The sequence below is a fragment of the Talpa europaea genome (assembly GCF_964194135.1).
Source record: "Talpa europaea genome assembly, chromosome: 2".
NCBI classification, from domain to species: Eukaryota; Metazoa; Chordata; class Mammalia; order Eulipotyphla; family Talpidae; genus Talpa; species Talpa europaea.
In genome coordinates this window covers 58753633-58770614 of record NC_140068.1, presented here as the reverse complement: position 1 = coordinate 58770614, position 16982 = coordinate 58753633, and positions in this window count along the sequence as shown.

Here is a 16982-nt window from a genome sequence, read left to right as displayed (position 1 = left end):
TCCTCTTTGTCTGAATGCTTGATAATTTTTGATTTAACACCAGATGTAAATTTTATCTTATCAGGTCCTGGATATATCTTCATTTTAAAAAATATTACTGAATTTTGTTCTAGGGTGTGGTTAAGTTACTTGCAAACAGTTCGATGATGCTTTTGCATATTGCTTTTAAGCTTTTTAAAGTAGGACCAAAGCTGCCTAATTAAAGTGGCTATTTTTTCTCCACTATTAGGGTAAAACCCTGTGAGAATTCTACCCATGCCCCACGAATTGTGAGGTTTCCTTCAGGGAATAGTCCCTGCAGCAGTACTTCTGTTGGGAACCAGAATGATTCCTGATTCTATGTAAACTGTAGAGTTGTTTCCTTAACTTTTTGGTGATTTCCTAGCTTCAAGTAGTTCCCTCAGACCTATACTCATAAGTACTCATCTGGAATCTTGAAGGGGATGGCTTCATATCTCTGAGTTTTTCTTCTGTGTAGAATTCTTCTCTGTAGTCCTTTGCCCGTTGAATTCTAACATTTGACCTTCCTGAACTCCCAGCTCATTCTCAAAGTTACTGAACTGCTGGGCTTTACCTGGAGTCCTATGCACTGATGTGTTATGACATGGAAGCTCTCCAGTTGGTAAGTTAGTGAAATTCAAGAGGGCATCTCATTTGTTTTCCATATTTCAAGAATTACTTCTTTTTTTGCTTGATATCCAACATCAAGAAACCTCTATTTTATCAATTCTGTCCAGTTTTTCAGTTGCTTCAGGAAAGAAAACAAATCTGGTCCGGTTCCCGCAGCTGAGGGGCTGGGTGCTCACCACCGCCTGCCGCGACCATGCTGTCCTGCTTACTGAAGGAACACCAGGCCAAGCAGAATGAGCGCAAGGAGCTGCAGAAGGGGAGGTGAGAGGCCATCACTGCTGCAACCTGCCTGACGGAAGCTTTACTGGATCGTCTCAATGTGGGTGTGGTCCAGGCCTACATGAACCAGAGAAAATTGGACCATGAGGCGAAGACCCTGCAGGTCCAGGCTGCCAGCTTGCCAAGCAGACAGGCCAGTTGATCATAATGGTGGAGAACTTCAACCAGGCACTCAAGGAAATCCGAAATGTAGAGAACTGGGCTCAGAGTGTCGAATTGGACATGCGCACCATTGCCACAGCGCTGGAACATGTCTACAAAGGACAGCTGCTGTCTTCCCCCTCCTGGGCCCTCTCTCCCCACCTCCCCCAAGGGGGCAAGAGGGAGGTTGACAGCCCATGAATAAAACACTAGCTTCCATTTCTAAAAAAAAAAAAAAAAAGAAGAAAGAAAGAAAGAAAGAAAGAAAGAAAGAAAGAAAGAAAGAAAGAAAGAAAGAAAGAAAGAAAGAAAGAGAGAGAGAGAAAGATCTGTTTCTGTTACTCTATTTCGTTCAGAAGTGGAGGCTTAAGAGCTAGAGCTTTTTATTTAAGAGGCTGAATGTTTGGCTTTCAAGTACTAAGCCAAGAAAGACTCAAAGAATGAATCTAAAATATGGATTTAGAATCTAAAATATGTTTGTTTGAGTCAGATTTCCTTTTCCAGATAAGTTAAGAATACCTGTGTGGGAGAGAGGAAGATAATTAGAGGTGAGAAAGAATGCTAGTATGTTGGTGGATGTCTCTAAAAGATGCTCTTTTTCTCCTCCCCTCAAAACTGAGCCTATAGTGTTTAATGGGAAAGTGCACATGATAGAAACCTTTTTTAGGTTTATAGGGTTGTAAAACAGAATGAGCCATGTGTCTTTTCCTGCAAGCTTCATGAATTTCCCTATGGGCCAGAAGTAGTGCAGCAATCACTATTTAGAGTGGGCAGGCAGGTCATTCTGAGACCATCATGCAGAATTTTACTATACCTAGAATTTCAGGTAGAAAATATTTATCAGCTGTTGATACAGAAGGATGTTGATACAGATGAGAGAAATCCAGACCTGGGGCGATCTCATGTTCTGGCCAAGTCAATAGCAATTATATTGACCATAATTGTGGAGAGGCCCAATTAGATATAATGTCTTCATGATAAGTGACAATAATGAAGGGTCAATTGTCTCTTTACCATATCATGATCCTACCATGTCCATTGAAATAATTCCTACCAGGGATAAGATAAGAGTTGCAGGAGGGGTAGCCATAATGGAGAGCCCCTAAAATGACTGGAATAAGAGTTTTAAAAAGAAATTAAGTTGGGTTTTAGAAAAACAGTATTTAAAAAAATTAATTGAAATAAGAGTGCATTATAACATTATATAAATTTCAGGTGTACATAATTGGAAATCAACATGTGAGTATCTACTACATTATGTTCATAACTAAAAGTTCAATTCTACCCTTCACCCTAAAATTTTCCCCCTTGTCTTGACTTGTCCATAACTTTCCTTCTCCCCTTCTGATAATTATTAATTGACTTTATGTTCTAAAGGTTTAGTTTTATTTTATTTCATTCATTTGGTTTTTTTGCTTGTTTGTTTATTTGTTTTCTCTATGTACATTCATGTGTGATGTTTTGAGATTTTTTGTACCTGAGATGTGGCCTAAAATTTTACCTATTACACATTTAGTTAAAGGCCCACAGTAGAGAAATCATGGGGTTTGTCTGGATTTGACTGCAAAGTGATTGACTGAGTTTAAAATGAGTAACCAAATATAGAGATTGTTCAGGTATATGTCAGAAAAACTATGGTACATGTTTTCTTTACCAAATTGAGTAAGCTGTAACTAAACAACATAGTGACTCTTTCATGATAAAGCCTAAATGGACCCTTCAAAAAAGTTACTTTTTACAGAGTGACAAAGTTGGGTCAAGATAGTTCACTGTCCAGCTGCCAGTGTCATAGAGTTTTAAATTCAAATTCAGGCTTCATGTTACAGATTTTTGGAATTTCTTCCAAATCAAAAACTATGAATATGAGCTCTGTAATAATTAAGATTCTCTCCATGTTTACTGTTAGCTGCTGTATCTTTCAAAATGCTTGCCTTCAGGAGTTATGTTCTAATTTAAAAAAAAAATGATACCTCTGCTCAAAATATTTACAGAATTTCTCTTCTGGAATTGTCTTAAGAGGATACTGTGCATCTTATTGAATTTTCACATTAAGAACTAATCTTTATTCTTTGAGCAAAGATTTTATTTTTTTGGTAAATACCAAAATCATTTAGAGTTAAATCAAGTGAATAAAGATCAAACTCAGTAATATCATTCATGGTCAAAAATGAAATGTAACTAAAAAGAAATTAGACTGAGAGCTATTGGCAAAGATTAGGAAACTAATAGATACTCTGGAAAAAATTTTTTTTTGAAACTGAGAATGCTTTTCTTGGAAAAAAAACTTTATATGGAATTTTAAGCAAATGAAACCAATGAAAGCAGATCTGGTTAAGTAGTGTGTGGAGTCTGTGCCTCTCTTTTCAGATTTCCCACATTTCTTAGATGCCTGTGAGGCTCCTATATATAGAAGTACAGTTAGAAAGGCATTGTTGGAAATTATAGCAAGTTAGAGATACAATTTAAGGAATAGATTCAGGTAGGTCACCCATAACCATGTCAAATAATGAAGGATTATTATCAGAGACTTTCTGAATCAGAAATAGTTGAAGGAGATACCAGTTATGACTTCAAAGTTGTGAGTTATTTTCTATAATTGAACTAGAGAGAGGATTTTCAAGATAACCATTCAGGACAGTTGCATTGTCCTCTCCTTAGAGACCCTTAACCTTCACAGATGTTATCAATTATCTGTATTCCACCCCTGTCCACTCCTGTTGCTTGCTATTAGGGCCAATATTAAACTCTGGATGCAGTAAATGCCCTCCACCCCAAGCACTTAGATCAGGGGCTTAGTATTGATTCTGGTCCCACAAACTTTTAAGCAACTCATTTCCCCCATGATCAAGTCTAGGACAGGATTAGATGAAGGTCAGATTTTCTGCCCTCTAGTTGCAGAGTCTCTATGAAATGACTGTCATTGTGTGGACCTCTGGTCTTATCTGTTTGACCCTAATTTTTATATAACTTGAACTCAATTTGGAGTCTTAGTTCTGACATTGAATTGATTGCCAAAACCCCTATCCAATCTGAACCAATGGTTTCATATTTATTTTTCAGCCATAAGAAATCATTAATAAAGTAAAGATTTAAATACAAATATAATATGCAAAGCATATTTAAAAAATGGAGCCTCCCTGCTTGATGAGGACTCCCATTTATACAATACCTGCCTAGATTCAGTGTTCAATAAGTATTAAGTCTTAAAAAAGAATAGCAACATTAAAAAAAGGCCATTAAAAAGTTAATTCAAATGCAACATTCTTCCTAAGGAGTTCTCAGAATATCTATTCCTTTTCTAAATTCTAATATCATTTTATTTTGTATAATTTTGATAGAAATTTTTAATTTATGTCTTCTATTAAAGTAATTTTTATTTTCCCTACTAGACTTAAAGTTCTTGAGAGACTACTTTCCGACTCTTTTTACTCTGTACTTTCTGTAGACATCATAATGTGTCTGGAAAGATAGATCCAAAGGTTACCCTCAAGGATCCCTAACTTTGATATTCATGCCCTTGATAAGCCCCTCCATTTGGATATAGGGAGGACTAGTGGCTACTTCTAACTAATAGAGTATGGTAAAAGGGAGGAGATAAATTACATTATTATAGACTCCATCTTGCTAGAACCCTAAAACCTGAGATGAGGGCCATCCTGGTGGTACAAGGGCTTAAAACGTAGTACTATGAAGCTATCTGCAGCCACTGCAGCAAGAATTAGATCCCTAGCCAGGGAGGTGACCCACATGGCGCAGGAGACCTTTCCTGCTTTGCCCGCTGCTCCCCTCAGCACTGTATTTCAGTATATCTGTCTGTTCTGCTCCTCACTCTGTCTCTGGTGAATCCTTTCATACACCCCCACCTCTGGCCTGTATCCCAGTTCTTGTATGAGTGAATAAATAAATCTTAAAAAAAAAACAACTGAGCTGGAGACAGACCCTTTCAAATTGAGTCTCCAGATGAGACTACAGTTCTGGCCAACACCTTTATTGCAGCCTAGTGAGAACTTGTGCAGAGAATCCAGGATTTAGGATAGGTTTAGACTCCAGACCCAGACAAAATTTGAGATAAGTGGAAATTATTTAAAGCTGCTAAGTTTGTGTTAATTTGTTAATTGACAAAGAAAACTAATACTGTTATGATGTAAAATTTTAGTTCTCCTTGATCCAAGAGGACAGTTCTATGATATTTAAAAATTATTTGGTAGGTAATTTAAAAACATTTTAGATAATTCTAAAATCTGATTGAAAAACCTAACATTTGTGTATGGGAACAGCAATAGAAGTTGGTTTACAGAAGTAAAGAGATAGATAAGAAGTTGAGGTATTTTAAAAGCTTATTTCAGGATAAGCTTGACTTTGCAATATTTAAATAACTAATTCATCAGCCAGAGAAAGTCCCTGAACCTATTAGAAAACTAAGCAAAGAATATTGTCAGCTTAGTGAAAAGTAAATGCAAATGGCACTATGACATATGAAAAGAAGCTCAACTACATGCGTGATAACAAAAAAAATCAAAATAAAATTACAAGGCATATTGCTTTCTATTTTGTCATATTGGAAAACATTTTTAGAATTGATAATACGCTCTGATAATGCTCTCTGTGGTCAAGAAGTGGGTAACAGTCACTGCCATATGTTGCTAATGCTGCTCTTCCATCTATGCAAGGCAATTTGTAATATTTATTAAAATTAAAAACCAAACATACCCTTTGCCCTAGCAAGTATACTTCCAGATATTTTTCCTACAGTTATAATTACCTTCTCTAAAATGGCTTATTTATTACAGTTTTGTTTGCATTAGCACACAATTGAGAGCAACTTAAATTTATAATTTGTTTTAATCAATTAAGAACTACTAAATGAATTTTGGTATGGTAAGACAATGGAATATTCTGTAACATTTAAAAAGAACATACTGATACGGAATGGTCTCTAAGGTATATATATTGCTAAATGAAAAAAGTAAGGTGTTGAACACTTGTAAAGTATTCTACCATTTGTGTAAAAATTCAACTTCAACTTATTGGTGTGTATTTGTTAATGCCTGAAATATATCTAGAAGTAACACTAAAACATAACAACAGTGGTTACTTCTGGGACTGAATGATTGTGGGACAGAAGATGTAAAGAGATTTACTTTTTCCTACATATCATTTTATACTTTTAAAATTTTGTTCCATGGACTTGTATTACCTGTAATAATTAAATGAAAATTCATATAAAGTAACAAAGCTATCAGAACATATCTGAAACATTTTTTTCAAAAACATGGATAGCATATTTAATAAAATATATTATTGCCAAATAATGAATAGCAAATAAGATGTCCCAATTCTGAGGTTTTTGAATAGCCTACGTGAATTCAGGAGTGAAAGAGTTGAATCTTACAAGCCTGTGATAAATGAAATTTTCACAGTAGTACATTTCTTCCCAACCAAAAACCCCCAGGGAAATCAGTTGAATATCTTATACTGTAATTTTAGTTTTTCATTTCCTTGTGTAAAAACACCCTAGGAGCTTTGCTGCAAAAAAGGAATTCCCTGGGATTTTAAACCAGCATGTTTTAGAGAAGTCTTAACTTCAAAGTTAGGTTCCCTATGTACTTACCCATGGGTGGCATCTTTCAAAATGAAATAATTGGAATTTGTTGGCAGTAGTGGCAGCCACACCCTGGGGTTTGGTGTTGGAATAGACAGGAAATGTGGTCTGACACCTGGCGACACAAAGCTGTTACAGAGAGCATTGTCGATTGAATGTGTCCTTGATCAATCTGAAATGATTTTTAACATCAAATTTAATATGTATATGCTTTGAAATCAAATGTTAGGAGTGAGCTCACAAGGAGACCATGGTCTGGGGAAGGCACCCTGTCCATGGGGCTGAGGGAAGCAGGACAGTCCTCTCCTGTGTCACTATCCACCCCTCCAAAAACAATCCCTGCGATCATGTGGAAAGGAGTTATGGGGTGAGTTTCTTTCAACCTGCTCTTCTTGTGCCAATCTCTCCTTTTAATTCTAGCTGTCTGGGCCTCGTCCACATGTGGAATAAAAGGCCTCTACTCCACAATATCAACTCAATTACTTGTCAGTCCATGGTCCTAAGCTATTTTGGTCCCAATAGCTTTTCTGATTTCCCATTTTTCTGTTCACAGGAGTGAGTCACACTTTGAATTCTAATCACCTTAGTTAAGAAGAAACCTCATAAAGATTTGTTGACACTCAGTTGAGAGAAGAATGTAGAAAGATTTGAGGGACCAAACTCCCGTTGCTGCCTTTACTGTTTTGCCATGATGGACTGTGGCCAAGCATCAGAAAAACATCCTTTGTACAAAGCAGCTTGACTCAGGCCCTTGACAGACTCCGATGCAACAGCTGGCAGGTTTCTGAAGTGCCTGACACCCTCTGAGGCTCAGTACATTGTTATTGATTAACTCTGTTCTTAACTAATTGACCTTCCTTAGAAATGGCCATAATTAATTTTCAAGTTCTGGAAGGAAGTTCTAATAAAGAGTTCTAATTCCAGTGAGAACCAGCACTTGAATTTATAGTGTCTTGCTTCATCTTCCACCATTTTACTAAATTTTTGCTCAGTTCATTTGTAAATCTTGGAGGAAATTTAATTAAGGGGGGAATGGAGAAGATTCACCTTTGTCAAAACAGTTTTGGTAAAGATTTTGCTGGCAAGTATTTATAACTTCTGACTTATAAAAGGCTTCAGATTAACTCTGGATTTAATTTACCTGAGCTATATATTTCTCAGTTCCCAGTAAATGACCACGAATTGATTCTGGATGGTGGCAAATCTGATCACCATCACATTTGAGTGTCCTTTGGGGACAGGCAATAGGTTTTAATGCTGAGGTTTAAAACCGATTCCTGCCCTGCTGTTTGCTATGGTCAGTTAGGGACATGCACTTTCACCAAGTAGTAGGTGGGAGGGAGCCAACTGCATGACAGTCTGAACCTCTGTCCTCTGAAGTTGCTGAGCCCTTCCTGCCAGAGGGACAGTCACTAGTTCAACTGAAATTTACCCCAATAGATTCAAGAGTAGCTATGCCTTCTGGTATTTATGTTTATGAAGAGTCTACAATGATGCCTGCTTGTCTGTGGTGCTCAGCACCTCTCAGGACAGTGGTGGAGACAGTGAGTTGACTTGGAGATCAGTGTTCTGAACTGAGGATAAAGGCCCCCTTTGCATGGTGGTGGGGTCCCTTTAGATCCTTAGTTTCCACAAACTAACACTTTCTAGTATCAGTTAGAATGGGTCAGACTAGAAAAGCTGACCCTTTCAGATTTCCTAAGGGTACTTTTTACATTTCCTGCATCGATTATCACACTCTCTGCCTTTTCCACCTTCTGACTTCTCTTTCTTATTTCTAGTCTGGTTCAGTGTGGCAACTTTCATTTCTTAAAGTACTCAGACAAAGAATATTTTTTTTAAAGGCAAATCTGTCTAGTCTCATGAACCTTAATGGATTTAGCCATTTTTTTCATCTTCAAAGCTTGGAATGGTCTCACATTCCTTTTATCTATGCCCATGATGGCTTCTACTACCTGACTTCATTTGTTTTCTCCAAATGTAGGTGGTATAATTTCTTTCATCTCACCTCTGGTCACCTGGAATAGTTTTCCAAATGGCAGCTTAGGCACTCACTCTTATAACTCTACTTCCAGATTCCCTTCATAACGGTCCTAGAAACCCCTCTAGCTTCAAATTTTGACAGTCCTATTAATGTTTTGTGCTCTGTAAAATCCCATTCATGAGTGAGGAGCTGTACCTTCAGTGCATTTTGCCACTTCAGACATGGCACATCTTTGAGCTCACTGTGACACTCAGAATGTGCTGAAATGGAAGGCAGTGGGTTTGTGGTGTTTTCAAGTAGAGAAGAGTGCTGTTATTTTGTGCATCAGATAGAACAGGATGAAACTAAAGTAGCTATGTAGACATTTTAGTACCACTAGAATTCTTGCTCCATCAGTCAACAATTGTAGGCAGTCAATATTACATGTTATCCATGCAAGAATTTTTTGTGTGATGCACATACCCATTTTCTGCAACAGATCTGTTACAATTAATTTGTGCAATACTTTCCCTTGGAAAGGGACACACATAATACAGAGAGCCCCAGAGCTTTCCCAAGGGTACAAATATTGGGGCAGTGAGAAAAAGTAGAAGGAAGAGAGGTGAGATTCTCCCTTGACCTCCAGCTCCAAGTAGAGAAATTCATAGACGTGTGCTATATAGCAGTGTGTGTGCATGTGTGTGCATGTGGGTGAGCACACATGAAATGATTTATGACTCCAACGTCATGCAGCAGATTGTCAGGCATGGTTTTTGGAATTTTTCTTGTTACATTAATATCTTAGCTTGTACTTAGGTGAGTCCTATGCATATAACTATACGCGGGTTTAAACACTTAATTTCACGATACTGTATCCAAAGTGCTAAAATTGATGAAGATACAGCAGTGAGATGATGAACAGTGAGCTTTGAGGTCTGTGTTGTATATGTTTACATCAAGATTCTGAATCTAGGGAACTGCTGTTTTCATAGCTGCTGCCTTTTCCGCACCGCCTGTTTGGAAATGCCACAGTCCCTGAGAGCCAGGCTCCCTCATGAATAGGCAATGAGATGCCTCCTCCCCCCAGGCTGCGAGAGATGCTGAGCCCCTCCTGGAATTTTTCTACTTATAGAAAACGTGTGCTTCACTTGTAAATGTAGTTTCCAGGGCTGGTTAGAGTATTTTTGTTTTGAATAACAATCACGTTTTTCTCCACTGCACAGGCACTCTGGTGAGTTTCAGGGAGCCCTTCCTACCCGAATCTTGTTGCAGTCTTAAGCAGCGCCTCTCTCTTTATAATATTTTCTTTATAATCACTGCCCTGCACCACCAGTTCCTGAAGTATGTAGTAAACATAATTGTTCTTACATTAGAAAGAAGAGGAAAACAAGCAGAGGTGCAGTTATGTTCAACGGTGTCTGCACCACTGTGGGTTGGTTGCCATGCGCAGGGACGGGAAAACTGCCAGTGCCCCTGGTCTTCCCTCTCACCAGCTGCAGTTGCTGAGACTAGCTGCTTAATATCTCTGTGCCTCAGTTTCTCCTTCTGAATTGGAGAATCAGATGATTGTTGAATCCATGAAGTAATCCACAATAAAGCTTAAAGTATTACTTGAGGTTACCTTAGATTTTATACAGCTGTGTTGTAGAAGGCAGCTTTAACAGGAAATGGGTTCTCAATGTACAGATTATAATGTAAATTTAAGCATAAGTACTTCTCAGAAAATGCAATGCTTTCCATTCAGATTTTGACCTGACCTCCTTTTCCCAGCCCATGCCATTATTTTAATAATCAGAATTGAGTCTATTATAAGAAAATTTAACCTAATAAAGTCAGATCCTTTGCCTTATTTAAAAGATTTTGCCAGCTCCCTATCATCTATAGGGAAAAAGCCAATACATCAAAGCTGTTGGCAATGTGGCTACTGACTACTCCATATCATCCTATACATGCATGCTATACTGCAGCAATACCTAACTGGCTGTGGTTGTGGTACCCCACCATATTATTTCATGTACCTGAAGCTTTTCAAGTGCTATTCTCTGCATGGGTTTCTGTCTCTCCCTCTTTGCTTTCTGGGACAATTCTGACTTCATCAAATCATCTCTTGCATTTCTCTAGATTAAGATACTGCCTCCATCCTCGTGTCTTGGCCATATTTTTAGTTTGATACTTCTTATTTGGCATTGCAATGCATTTATTAGGTTGTCTCCCTCATTTCACTATGATTTCTTGAGGGCAAGGAGGAGGTCTTCCTCATTTCTATATTGCAGCACTGAACAGACAAGCACAGACTCAGTGACTCAAGAAAAAAAAGTTTGTTTCACTGATAAATTGAAATAGGGAGTAAATATTTACACTGTTAAGGTATATACTGTGGAGCTTTTTGTTTTAATTTTTTGTTCCTGACGAGAACACACACAGGCCCCTAGTAAAACCCGCACAACAAGGCACTAGGGAACCTGGGGTAAGCTGAATCAGAGATAAAACCAACAACAGTAAACAATTCCAGCAGACCTGCCCCAGCAGACCCTCTAAGGCAAAAGAGACCTCCCACACATACATCAAAAATTCCAGCAGTAGCCTAACCCTATAAAGACCTGCGCTCCCATTTTGGGCCATGAATCTTGGCCTGCAGAGAGTTGTCACCTCAGGAACTTCCAATAAAGCCCGTTTTTGCTGATACTCTTGGCCTCCTCTCTTTTCTAACAGCTGCTTTCTAATAATGAAACCAGATATTATATTTAAAATATTTTATCAATCTGCGCACATTTGTATAAATGAAGAGTAGTTGGAGCTACAGCAAAATTGGGGTTTCTAAGATTGATTTTGTTTGATTCAACAAGTATTGCTATGCTATGGGAAATAACAAAGATGGACTATGATACATTCTCTTTCCTCAAGGAGCTTTCCATCTGGAAGGAGATGAGACAGAACAGAAGGAAAGCAAAATTCATGCCTGTAGACGTGAAACAAAAAGGACTCTGGGTTTTTTGTTACAGGGCAGGGAGAGGGGCAACCCAAACCCCACAAAACCTGCCTATTTTAAATGGGTTCTGCCATCCACCACATCAACACAAAACATATGAGACTTTAATGGGAAGGAACTTTAATACAACTAGGAAACAATACAGGAAAGGCAAAGAATCTAGTTTCTAAATCAAGCACCCAAAGTTACCCTTCCCCTTGTGGGTAAAACTCCATCCAAATGGGATTGGCCCTGAGCAAGGCCCCAAAGCCGGCCACAAGTCTAAAGCATCTTCCAGTGGGGACCCACAGAAAAGGGTCAGAAACAACCAGACAAGCCCGGAAGGAAAAGAGCAAAATCAAAATTAAGATAAAAGCTGCCATTGACACCTTCCCACGGGTCTCACCCACATCTGTGTCACCCAGTCCACGACCAGAAGGCAAGCACAGTTTCTTCACGTGTCTCTCCATTCCATGTACCTCCTCCAGGTCTCCTCCTGGCTCTCCATCCTGCTTCCTTTTTCAGTCTCCTCTTCAGCTTCTACTCTCCCTGCTCAGATCCACCCTCCATTTGGGTGGGGCAGGGAACTTGGAACCTCCCCCTTTTCTGGGGACCACCCTGTTACAGTCTGAAGGAAGAATCAGTCAAATGCATTTATAAATCAAGAAGAGGTATTGTGTGGAAAAGGTGATATTGGAGACTGGCCTTGGTGTAGAAGTGGGGTGTAGTAAGAAGAGATGGGCAGGGTAAGCATTCCAGAAGGAGGGGCAGTATATACAAAGCCTAGAAGGGGCTAATGAGATATCCACTTGAACACCAGCAACCATCTATCTACCTGATACATCTTTTGCTCAGCGTGGGGGAATCTGGGGAAAAAAAGGCTAAAAAACAAGTTTGTGGATATTTTACGAAGGATCCTGAGTTCTAGAATGAGAAAACTTAATTTAGTAAGCATTGGGGAGCAATTGCTATTTTTGATCAGGAGAATGATATAAGTAGAAGACTGCTGAAGAAAATTTGGATTGTCTGTGTATAGAGACTGTACTGGAGGAAGAGAATTTAGCCATAGATAGAGAAGTAAGTGGGAGGTGCTAGCAGTGGGGTGTAGTCTATGAGAGACCTGGTAGAATCAAAGCCAAGAGGACTTGGAGGTTGCTTTGGTGATGATGAGTAAGAATAGACAGCCCATATGATGCTCAGGTTTAAAGTTGTTCAAAGTAAAATGGTGATACTATTAAGAGAATTTGAGAAATCATGTGAAGGATGTAATCTGGTTAGGAAAATTATGAGTTGGAAGCAGGACTGAAGGGTATAGAGGAAATTTTTCCCTACCCTTTGGTTTCTCATTGGGCTGGTTGAACATTCAAATTAACATCAGACAGATAAGAAGGTGAAAGAACAAATTTAATTATATATTTGTGGGGGATATACATAGATGTGGATTCATAAGCCAGTGGAGCAAAATGAAGGCATATGTCCTGAGCTAAGGAATGGGATTTGGGGCACAGAATGTCTGGGAAAGAAGCAGAGGTCTCACATGATCCAAGACAGGGTGACTAGTGTGATAAGGACCAAAATGCTCTGTAATTTTGTGCTAGCCCTGCCTTATAGGTAGGTTTCTCTGATAGAAAGTTTATTTCTGGTAAAAATCCTAACTCTGGCTAAGAGCCCCAATTTTCATTCCCCTAGATAATTAAGGGAATAGTAAAAGTTTCTTTAGGGCCTCAAATGACTAGGGAACCTGAGGTAAGCTGAATCAGCTCAACATAGTCCTCATGACAAAGTGTCATGTCTTGGGAAGGCCTGTTCTGAACATCTTGGGGAGGCCTGTTGAAGGCATATTGAGTTCAAGGCCCTCTAGGAAGATTTAATATTGAAGAGAGGGGTCACAGGGAGAGAAGCACACTTTTAAAGTCACTGACATTGCAGAATAGGTGCTATATTGAGGAAAGGAAGGTAGAGAGTGAGGAGAACCTAGTGTCAGACCTTAGAGAATGCCTATATTTAAGGAACTGAAGGGAAAAGAAGGCCTGATGATTAACAACAATGGCAGCAACAGAAAGAGGATACATAGAGCAATATCATGGAATTCAAGGAAGAAGTTTCAAGGAGGGAATCATTCTTGGAGTGAAACTTGGAGTAATTCACTTCCTGAAAAATACAGTTGAAACATTTATCTGGATTTTTCATATCTCTTTGGAATCTGAGCTTCCTTGGTCATTATAGGTATATATGTGTCTGTCTCCTCTTCCAGACTGGAAGTTTCTCCATGGTGGAAACTTATCCTACTTGTGTTTCTATCTCTAACACTTAGCAAACCACCTGTAATCTACCTAGGTTCAATGAATGTTTGTTGAATGACTGAGTAAACAAGTAAAACAACAAGACAAAAGACAAGGCAAAACTCCAGATACTTGAGGGAGAGGTAAAGCCCCTGAAATAAAACAAAGAGTGTCTGAATAATTTTCTGCTCTTGAGAAAGGAAGAAACAGAGTCTATGAAAATGTGATTCAAACATCAACACTTAGAAAAATTCCAAGTCCTCCACTTTGGTATGATATTCATCATCCAAATTCTCATAGGTTTAAGTCTAATGATTTGTGAGCTATCGCAGTGAAATTGTTTAGGAAGTCAAGATTCTATAACATTCCAGCTGCCTGAATTCAACTGGCCACATGATTAATGACATTGGTAGGCACATCCAGGGCCTTTCATTTCCCCAGCACTTTATAAACATTGAGTAATCTCACAATGCCCTTGTGAGATATTATCATGTTCATTTTCCATATGGTTAACTGAACCAAAGAGGTTAAACGACTTGCTCAGAGGCCACACTGGAAGTCAATGCCATCAAATGCTCAGAAAGAAGGAGCTCCCATGTCCCACACCTCATGGTAGATTGCTGAACCGAATCTCACTTCTTACACCATTAAGAAGCCTGGCTGACAAGACAATGCTATAATAGATCATACTTTACAGCTGAGATAAGTAAGGATTAGCATTCTGTCTCGCACAGGTCAGGGCTGGCCCCTGGAAAGAAAGAAAACTATGCTCTGCAAGACCATGTGTTGTAAAACATGCCTGGAAAAGGAAGAGCAGAAACAGTCACAGGTGAAATCTCTCCTGTGGATTTCCAAAAACATTAACCAAGATGGGAGTCAAGAGGTGGGTGGAGAAAGGCAGACCTAAGAAATTTTAATGAGCTTCTAAAATCTGAATAATATATTTCATCAGTTTCTTAGAAATATTTTGCATTCTTCATCATTAAATTTTAATTTTAATCATCTTTTTACATTTCCCCTGTCTCCATATTTCTCAATCTGATGGTCCATTGCTATAAAAAATTCAAAAATATTGTCAAACTGTCAATTGCTATGTGCACGGCCTTTAAGAATACCAAGGCTTCTGATGATTGGTGAAATTTGATGTCTTTGTGACTGTGCAGCTCACTAGGTTGGGATATATGTCTTTGATTTGCAATATAAATTTATGGTTAAGTCCTAAAGCTTCTTTGTGCCTTCACCTTTCTCCCAGCAAAGGTGAAAGACGGAGAAGATGCTTTTGGTGCCCTGAGCATAACTCCCAGACTTCCTAGGCAGGGGCACACAGATGCAGTGACTTCTAATGCAAGTGCCTATGACTCTGGCTGTGGGCTTGCTCTGACTGTTGGAGCATACCCATCCAGGGTCAGGGCAGCTCAGAAGTATGGAGAGCTGGTACACTAGGAGTTCACCTCAATGGAAGACTCATGGGAACTGGTGAAACAAGACTTGATTGCATTTCCTCACCTTCAGTGTGTTCTACATAGCCTCCCAGAGATCCTCGGCAGGTAATACACGCCACACCTCATATTGACTTGTTTCCCTTCCTGCCTCACTTCCCTACTCACCTATTAGAGCTTCCTGGGATCACCTTCTAAATAAATGACTTGTATCCCAAACTTGTCACATGGTCTACTTCATGGCCCAACATAAGGCTTATAGCTGTAAGAGTTATAAGGATGTCAAAGGATGGTGAGACTTTGACGTCTTAAGAGTAAGCAATCATGTGTACACAGCATTGTTTGCAAAGCACTTAGATTCTTAGCCCTGGTGAGTTATGATGGCTAGGATTTCATTCCCATTTAATGTTGAAGGCATAGCAGTGCAATGAAGTTAATGTCTTGTCAAGAGTTAGGAAGTTATACCTCTGTCCTTTAATTCAGACCTCTTTCTCCAAATCCCTACCTTTTCACCTCTTCAGTGTACCACCAGATGCAGGTAGCCAGAAGGCTCATAAAATGACTCCTAATGCTTCAGTAGAATGCAGGTTCCATTAGTGTATTGAATAATTATTCAACCTGTACTTACCTGTTAGATTTCATTGAAATATGTTAACTCTATATATCCATTTAGAACTTTTATATTCATATTGTGGTTTTCAGGTACACTAAACATTTAGATTAAAAATATATCTTGCTTCTCTTAAGAGAAACGTTAAATATCATCAAAATCAGTTGTCCTTTAAACAGTTTTGCAAATCATTTTTTTAAATTTATGTATTTTTTCAAATCATAGTTTCCTGTAGTTGGAAGAGGACTTAAAGTTTAGAGATGCTGAAATCTCATCTGTAGCATCTCTGACAGATGGACCCAGCCTCCGCTCTCGTGTTTCTTGTAATGTGGAGGTCACTCTTGCTCCAGGGAGCTTATTTCATTCTGGGAAAGTTCCGGTTCTTTAAAATTTTTTCCTTTTATTGAACTAAAATGACTTTCTTGTCATTTCCCACTCTAGTCTAGTAGAAACAACTAGAAATAAACAGAACAAATCTAACCATGTGTCTTGATATGGGCCTCTTTCTACATTAAAATAATGTTTTAAGTCCATCCTTTTTTCTTGTGTTAGCATCTGTCTGTGTCATTTTGCTCTGACAGGAGTGACTGTGCTTGTTTCTCTAATGCGCAACTAGTTCTCAGTTCTGCTTCAGTGGTTCTCGTTATAGGTGGCATTTTCATTCTTGTTTAGTGATCCAATATTCACAGCACCTTTTAGTATCCTAGTACATTCTTATACAGTTATCATTATTCCTTAAAACCTGAGTATGTTAGTTTACCCTTGCTTGGAAGTGTTCTCTTGTTTGTTACTGCCTTCTTCTCTTAATTATTATTATTTTTAAGATTCATTTATTTATTTATACAAGCACTGGGTACAGTCAGAAGCATGGGAGGGTGAGAGAATTCACCAGAGCCAGAGTGGGGAACAGAACAGGCAGACTGACAAAATACGCTGCTGAGGGAAGCAGCGGGCGCAGCAGGGGAGGTCTGTCACGCCATGTGGGACCCTTGCCAGTGGCCGGGGATCGACCTGGTGCTGCAGAGGCTGCGGGCAGCTTCACAACCCGGTGCTCAACTGCTGTGCCAC